This window comes from Nycticebus coucang, chromosome 14 (assembly GCF_027406575.1).
Source record: "Nycticebus coucang isolate mNycCou1 chromosome 14, mNycCou1.pri, whole genome shotgun sequence".
In the NCBI taxonomy this organism is placed as follows: Eukaryota; Metazoa; Chordata; class Mammalia; order Primates; family Lorisidae; genus Nycticebus; species Nycticebus coucang.
The window spans coordinates 3,182,130-3,190,598 of NC_069793.1; the positions used below are offsets into that span (position 1 = coordinate 3,182,130).

At 46.4% G+C, this 8,469-nt stretch overlaps 1 pseudogene; it reads right to left on the minus strand.

The window, feature by feature from the left end:
- Positions 1–874: 874 nt before the first annotated feature.
- LOC128565981 (uracil-DNA glycosylase-like) lies at positions 875–2,697 on the minus strand (annotated as a pseudogene).
- Positions 2,698–8,469: the final 5,772 nt, after the last annotated feature.

Genomic DNA, 8,469 nt, shown 5'->3' on the forward strand with positions numbered 1-8,469 from the left:
CCAATAAAGATTGTCTCTTAGAAGAGGATGAAAAAATATACACCTGTGTGGATATTTTTTTTTTTTTTTTGAGACAGAGTCTCACTATGTTACCCTGGGTAGAGTGCTATGACATCATAGCCCACAGCAATTTCAAACTCTTGAGCATACGTGATTCTCTTGCGTCAGAACCCGCCACAACGCCAGGCTATTTTTGGTTGTAGTTGTCACTGTTGTTTGGCAGGTCCAGGCTGTATTTGAACCCGCCAGCTCTGGTGTATGTAGCTGGCACCCTAGTCGCTGAGATACAGGCGCCGAGCCCTGTGTAGGTTTTTTTTTTTTTGTAGAGACAGAGTCTCACTGTACCGCCCGCGGGCAGAGGGCCGTGGCCTCACACAGCTCACAGCAACCTCCAACTCCCGGGCTGAAGCGATTCTCCTGCCTCAGCCTCCGGAGCAGCAGGGACTACAGGCGCCTGCCACAACGCCCGGCCATTTTTTGGCTGCAGTTTGGCCGGGGCCGGGTTTGAACCCGCTACCCTCGGCACATGGGGCCGGCGCCCCACTCACTGAGCCACAGGCGCCGCCCCTGTGTAGGTTTTTTTTTTTTTTTTTTGTAGAGACAGAGTCTCACTTCATGGCCCTCGGTAGAGTGCCATGGCCTCACCCAGCTCACAGCAACCTCCAACTCCTGGGCTTAAGCGATTCTCTTGCCTCAGCCTCCCGAGCAGCTGGGACTACAGGCGCCAGCCACAACGCCCGGCTATTTTTTGGTTGCAGTTTGGCCGGGGCTGGGTTTGAACCCGCCACCCTCGGTATATGGGGCCGGCGCCTTACTGACTGAGCCACAGGCGCCGCCCAAGTGTAGGTTTTTTTAAAGTAAAAATTTCCAGTGTTATAGAAAAAAATCCCAAATTTATTTCAGTCCAAAAAAATAAAACAACAGCATTTGGCAGTCTGTGCTGCCCTACAAATCCCAATTAGGATAACCCTAGAAGAAAATTGTATAACCGTCCAATTAAAAAAAAGCCCCACAAAGTCCCCCTTTCTCCTTTTGTTCAACTTTCACTCATTATTCCTTGAATCCAGCACACCTAGCCCCTATCACCAAGAATTATTCCTTAGGAATCTTCACCTCTACTACAATCAAGTAATTGATCTTTAATTTTCTGGGCCAGATATCTAGAAACCTGCAAATTATCCTCACACTTCCTTCAAGGAAGGGCCTGAAGACTCCTCAAAGGGACTGTATACCATGCGAGCCCAGAATGCCTGCTGGGCCAGGTATGGGAGGGTCTTGTAAGCAGGAATAAAATAATTGAACATCTAACCTACCAGGCAAAAAACTAGCAGCAGGGATCAAAGTATTTGCTGCACAAAAAAAGATGCACACTTTCTCTCTTTAGCCTAAAGGGAGGTGACAGCCAAGTGAGCATCTGACCTCACAGTGCACACTTGAGACTGAAGGCATAGTGTAGAGGAAGCCAGTCAGTCCAAGGGTAGTCTCTACTGTTGTCTGGGTTGCCACTCCTGGGCAACCTGGTTCATGGCAGCTTTATGGAAGTTTCGCCCCATTATGCAGAGTTTTTATGAATAGGGAAATTTTCAGTTTGACTCTGTACCTGACAAATTCTTCACCAGCAGCTTCTCAGAAACTGCCAATGGAGACAGACCACGCCTCAGTTGAGGATCATAGCTCTTGCCCGACTTCTGCAGCAGCTCATTGGTCTTAGAGAAGTGTCTCACACAAAGAAGCCTCTGTACCCTGACAATGGGGAGGAGAGCAGTCTGCAGTACATGACACTGCCTCCTATCAGTGGCACTGTCCCTCTTCTGAGCTTAAGAGCCTCAGAGCAGGCACACAAGCCCATTCAAGTTCTAATTTAGCCAGGTCACAACTGCACCGGTAAACTGCTCCCAGCCTCTCTCCTTATGAGAACTGGCTTAATGGGCGCGCACGGTGAGGACTGCATTGAGAACACCTTGCTTGGCCCACCCAGATAAATCTCCATGGCCAGGATGACCAAAACCATCTATGTTTACAGACAGTTCTTTATAAATGTTTTCCAAACCGGGCGGAGTTGGAACAGGACTTTGAACACTAAAGCAGATCCCATGAGCTTACTGGGTTCATGATATGGATCCTGCTCCAGGATAACAACCTTCACATCTCTTATGTCACACATTTGGGTCCAGTTGAAGACTTGGTGTAGGGATGGATAAACAGCGTAACGTTTTCTTTCTTCTGCAACAAATCCCATTAATTTTATAAAATAAGGTTTCCCGAACTCCCCGCTGAGGTGCTTCTTCCAACTCTCACCAAAGCCCATGGGCACCTCGCGGGCTGCGAGCCTGAGCAGGGCCGCGGCCTTGTTCCTCTGGATGTGGACCAGCCGCTCCGGGTTCAGCGGCAAGGAGGGCGCCGTGCCGGGCTCGTCCTGCCTGGCCTGGGCCTTCTTGGCCGGGATGGCCTGCAAGAGGTCCCCACAGAGGCGGGTCACCGGCCGTCCGCAGCTTCCGGCTCAAAACCAACTTCCCACCACAGAAGATGCCCATTTGCGCAGCAGGTCGGAGCAAAACCGGACACTGAGAGCCCCGGGCCAGGATATCTGGATTATGGGAATAAAATCAGGCGCGGAAAGGAACGGAGGGATTCGCTGGAACCAAGACCCCATCCGCAAGCGACCCACCTTCGCACAACACGCCACTAGTGTCCTCACGCGACCTATTCGCTGCAAAAGACCCTCCGTTTTGAGGTCCCACCCCCTCCATGCTCTGATTGGTCGGCGGATCGGCAACGCGCCGATTGGCGCGATGGGTCACGAGGCTCGTCCCTATTGGCTGGCTCTTCAACATGGCTGTCGGTGGGGGGACCGCGGCGCCTGTGTTAAACTTGTGGAGGCTGTTTGGGACGCCGGGTGCCGGGTTACCGAGTCGGCGGGACGTTACTGCACCCCTTCAGTCAGGCGGGACCATGGCTCTCTTCTCCCTCCCTGGCTCCCTCCATTCCACGGCTCCCTCCATCCCCGGTTTCCTCCGCGACTCACCGCCGCATCCCCACTATCACCAGGTAAGGCCCCCGCGCCGGTCCCCAGGCCTGCGGGCTCAGGGCTTCAGGCACGTAGCTCCCCTGCGGGGCTCGGGGGAGAAGGAGTGGAGTCTCTTCTGGCCAATGATCCGGCCAATGATCCTGTGAAACGTGCCGCCTGGGTACCCGCGAGGATCGTGTGTTTTTTCTTTTTCACCTGTTGGTGGAATGAATTACGCTAATTGTTTTTTATGTTAGCTTTAAAAATATATTGAAAGATATGTTACATCATTTTGCAGTTTCTCTGTTGTGATGTTTAGCATTGAATGAAGTAAATCACCAATGATACCAAAGAGTGAGAAAACATTTTTAAAGAATTTCTTTTGGAAAGGCATCTTACATCCAAGGGTAATATAAAGTGTTTAAAGCCTTCTTATTGTCATTGTGCAGTTGAGGAAATAATCTATAATTCCATGGATCACCCTTTATTTTACTACTAAGTTGAACTATTTGAAAATGCTGGTATTTGATATTTATAAACACAGAAATGCCTATTTCCCATTGTTCCGCCTAATAATAATGTGGGAAAGTATTCCTTGATGTATAGTCTTTTTTTTTTTTTTTAATTTCCTGGCTTATTTTTTATATTTTTATTTCTTTGCTTTAAAAACTTTTTTTTACAATAAAAAAATTGAAAAAAATATTTTTTTTGTTTTGAGATAGAGTCCCACCCTATCCCCTTAGCAGAGTGCAATGGCATCATAGCTCACTGCAACCTTAGGCTCGGGCTGTGGGCATTCCGCTGCCTTAGCCTCTGAAAGCCACTGGGATTACAGGCGCTAGTTGGCTGGATGTTTTGTTTGTTTTTAATAAGTTGGGGTCTCTTGCTCAGGCAAGTCTCAAACTCCGGAGCTCAAGCAGTTCTCCCTCCTCAGCCTCCCACAGAGCTGGGATTACAGGTGTGAGCCACTTTGCCCTGCTATAGAGTCATTTTTGAAGATTATTGGTGGCCAAGTCTTGTAATGACTCGCAGAGTCACCTGCTGCTAACCTTTTTTTTTTTTTTTTTTTGCTGTTTTTGGCCAGGTCTGGGTTTGAACCCACCACCTCCAGCGCCCTACTCCTTTGAGCCACAGGCACCACCCCTGCTGCTAACCTTTTGTTAGGCCACACCACCTCATTTGGCTCCCTGTCATGTGAAGGCAGACCTGTGGTTGGAATTCTCATGGAAACCCTTTAAAAAAATGACTGAAATTGAGTGAAATACATTGAATCTATAAAAACCTGTGAATTCATGATGATAATAAAAAAAAAAAAAAATAGGCTGGGCACAGTGGCTCACACCTGTAATCCCAGCAGTTTGGAAGGGAGGCTCACTTCAGGCTAGGAGTTCGAGGATACAGTGAGCTATGATCAGGTCACTATATTTCAGCCTGAGCAACAGAGCAAGACACTGTCTCCAAAGGAAGAAAGAAAGGAGAGAGGGAGGGAGGGGAGAGGGAGAGATACAGGGAGAGAAGAGAAAGGAAGACCAAACAAAAACAAGCCAAAAACTGATCTTCTTTGCCACCACTGACGGTGGCCATCACACCAACTCTTCACTCCGAACATTGGAAAAAATGTGTCGAAATATCAGCACTTGTTGTCCCTGACTTGTGGGTATGAGTGTTTATTGTGCTATTCTGTCTTTCTGTAGGTTTGAAGCTTTTTATAACAAAAAGTGTAAAAAGTAAAGATTTCTCTTGCTTTTCCTATTAGTTTACCTATTCATTCATCAAGAAGTTGCTTGGAGGCAGGGCTTGGTACCTCACAACATATCCCAGCTCTGTAGGAAACTGAGGCAGCAGGATCACTTCACTTGAGCCCAGGAGTTTGAGGCTGCAGTCGCTATGATCATGCTATCCAGCCTGGATGACATACGGAGATCCCCTCTTTTAAAAAAAGTTGTTTTTATATTTTCTTCAGCATTTTATTTGTAGTATACCAAGGAATAGTTTCTCTAAATCATATTGCCTGACTCCATAAGCTTTTTAAAGATTATGTGCATAGTGGTTCATTGTATAGCTAAACCATCATGTCCCTATTGATGGGCATTCAGACTAGCTTATTTCCAATCTTATGCTATTATAAATAATCTTTCACTGGGAGGCCGAGGTGGATGGATCACCTGAACTCAGGCGTTCAAGATCAGCCTGAGCCAGAGTGAGACCTCATCTCTAAAAATAGCCTGGCGTTGTGGTGGGCATCAGTAGTCCAACTACTTGGGAGGCTGAGGCAAGAGAATTGCTTGTGCCCAAGTGTTTGAGGTTGCTGTGAGCTGTGATGCCACCGCACTCTACCAAGGGCAACAAAACTAGACTATCTAAAAAAAAAATAAATAAAAATAAATAAATAAATCTTGCAGTGAATAATCTTGGAGTGTTTATCTGTAGGTTAAATTACTAGAAGTAGAGATGCTTTTGAGAATATATGCACATCTATAATTTTAACACCTGCTGCTAAACCGTCCCCCTCAGAGGTTGTAGCGGTTTACACCAGCTGTGCCTGCCGGGGCCTGTTCTATTGCAGCCCACAGGGTGTTATTAAATGTGATGTTCTTAACCAAACTGTAGGTGGAGAATATCTCAGTACAGTTGTAATTGACATTTATTTTTGTTGTTGGTTTAGCAACTTTTAATAAGTTATACGAAGTTATTACTTAAATAAGTCAAAAGCAGTCAATATTGGCAATTTTATATGGCTGAAGCTAATATATTTAAAAGCTGCTTTTTCTGAGGACATTGTATGTTCTTTTTTCTTTTTTTTTGAGACAGAGCCTCAAGCTGTCGCCCTGGGTAGAGTGCCATGGCATCACAGCCAACTCCTGGGCTCAGGTGAGTCTCCTGCCTCTGCATCCCCAGTAGCTGGGACTACAGGTGCCCACCACAACACCCAGCTATTTTTTGTTGCAGCCATCATTGTTGTTTGGCGGGCCAGGGGTGGATTTGAACCCACCAGCTCAGGTGTATGTGGCTGGTGTCTTAGCCACTTAAGCCACAGGCGCTGAGCTGACAGTGAATGTTCTTCACCCATTTTTAGTCAAAGTGGGTTGTTGTTCCTTTTTCCTTCTTCTTCTTAATAATAAATGGGAGGGGGTCTTTATGTCTTAAGGAAATTAAATTTTACCTGTCATATGTGTTGTGAATTTTTTTCCAGTTTGTCATTAGACTTCGCTGATGGTGATTTTTCTTTTCTTTTTTTTTTTTTTTTGTAGAGACAGAGTGTCACTGTACCACCCTCGAGTAGAGTGCCGTGGCGTCACACGGCTCACAGCAACCTCTAACTCTTGGGCCTACACAATTCTCCTGCCTCAGCCTCCCGAGCAGCCGGGACCACAGGAGCCCGCCACAATGCCCGGCTATTTTTTTTGTTGCAGTTTGGCCGGGGCTGGGTTTGAACCCGCCACCCTCGGCATATGGGGCCGGCGCCCTACTCACTGAGCCACAGGCGCCGCAGATGGTGGTTTTTCTATGCAGGTATTCTCGATGTTAACTTTAATCACCCAGTTAAAGTCACATTTGCCAAGTTTATCCAGTAAAAAGGAACTGTTCTCGGTCTGTACATTATTCTTCACAAGCAGGTGCTCAGTCCGCCTGTGCTCAAAGGAGACCTTTGCCTCCCAGCATGGGGAGCAGATGCAAATCGTACTGAGATTCTTCTGGAAGGAAGCTTTGTCTTTTCTCCCCTGTTTATTAATTAAATTATTTATTTATATCAGCATGAACTCGTGTGTATATATTTGTATATGTTGAGTTATAAGCCAACACTGAGGAAGCAGAAATAAATCTTGTACTTCTCAGTGATCCGGAGAAAGCAGCAGGTGGCCGCAGAGGAACTCCTCCTCCAAAGATAAGAACAAGCCTTACACTGAGCTGAAATAATCTTGAAAAGAAAACTATGTAACAAGTAACAGCACTGAAGTTTGAGAAATATAATCATTAACTCTTTGTACTCTTTTTTTTTTTTTTTTTTTTTTGTAGAGACAGAGTCTCACTTTACCGCCTTCAGTAGAGTGCCATGATGTCACAGGACTCACAGCAACCTCTAGCTCTTAGGCTTCAGCAATTCTCCTGCCTCAGCCTCCCGAGTAGGTGGGACTACAGGCGCCCGCCACAACGCCTGGCTATTTTTTGGTTGCAGTTCAGCCGGGGCTTTGAACCCGCCACCCTCGGTATATGGGGCCGGCACCCTACTCACTGAGCCACAGGAGCCACCCAACTCTTTGTACTCTTTGTTGTAACCGTAACTATACAGCTGATATTGAGCTGAAGAAGAAAGTAAAAAAAGAGTTCAGAAAGAACTGTTCCCCAGAACTCAGCATTTTGTGCCTTGAGGCATCTGAGTTCTTGCTGGCAATTAAAGGATTCTTTCCTCTACATTTTTTGGTGTAAGTGTCTGTCAGTTTTAGTTCGCTATTTTCCTGCAACAATACTATGCTACAACACTTGTTTGCTCAAACTATTTCAGCACTGGCTTCGGGGGTTCTTTCAAGTTGTCTCTGTGGCCCTGTGACAAGCTTTTGTTTTGTCCCGTTTTTTTTTTTTTTTTTTTTTTGTATTTTTTGTATTTCTTTGCTTTCTGGTACCACAGAAAGTTCCAGGTTCATCTTGTACTTTGCCTGCCCTAATCCTGAATCAGCTACCACAACCACCACCAGGAGCCAGGTTTTCCTACAGGGAAACCCATTTCTTTCCAAACTCTTTTATACTTTCCTTCTTTTATTGGAGAATGGTATTTAGAAACCAAGATCTGGGCATGGGAAGCCAGAGTGACCTTTTAAAAACTAAAAATCATGCATGTCAATTAATTATATCACTTTGCTACTTATGTTTTTGGGCAGCTTCCCACTGTGCCCAGAGTTAGAGCTGACTTTGTGCACAGCCTGCAGGATCCTGCCTGATGGGCCCCTGCCCTCCCTCCGCCCACCAGGGGCTCCTCTACCCCTAGCTTTCCAAGCCCCCTCTGAGTTCCTGGAATATTCCAAGTTTTCTGTTCTCTAGGCCAACATGAGTGTCTCATCTGTGTGAACAGCTCTGACTCCTCCCAAAGTGCTCTTTCATGAGCAAGATCCTCTCTAATGACCTCCTCCTGCCTGGATTAGGTCTCCCTGTTGCAGGACCCGGTATTTTTTCCTTTGTGTCACAGCCTCCTTGGTCTTCACCCAAATCTTTCTTCTCTTCTTTGGTAGTAATGGGCTTGGAGCTGGGCATGTGACACCTGTTAACACTTCATTTCCCAGCTGCCCTTGGGATTGACCTTGGCCATCTGCTAAGTTCTTTCTTTTTTTTTTTTTTTTTTTTATGCTAAGTTCTTTCTAATGTGCCACTTTCAGCGCGGTTCCAGAGGAATTCCCATGCGTATCCCCATGGCCTCTTCCCATCTTGAGGGCTGGAACGGCCACAAGCAGAGGCTTATGGGAGCTTTG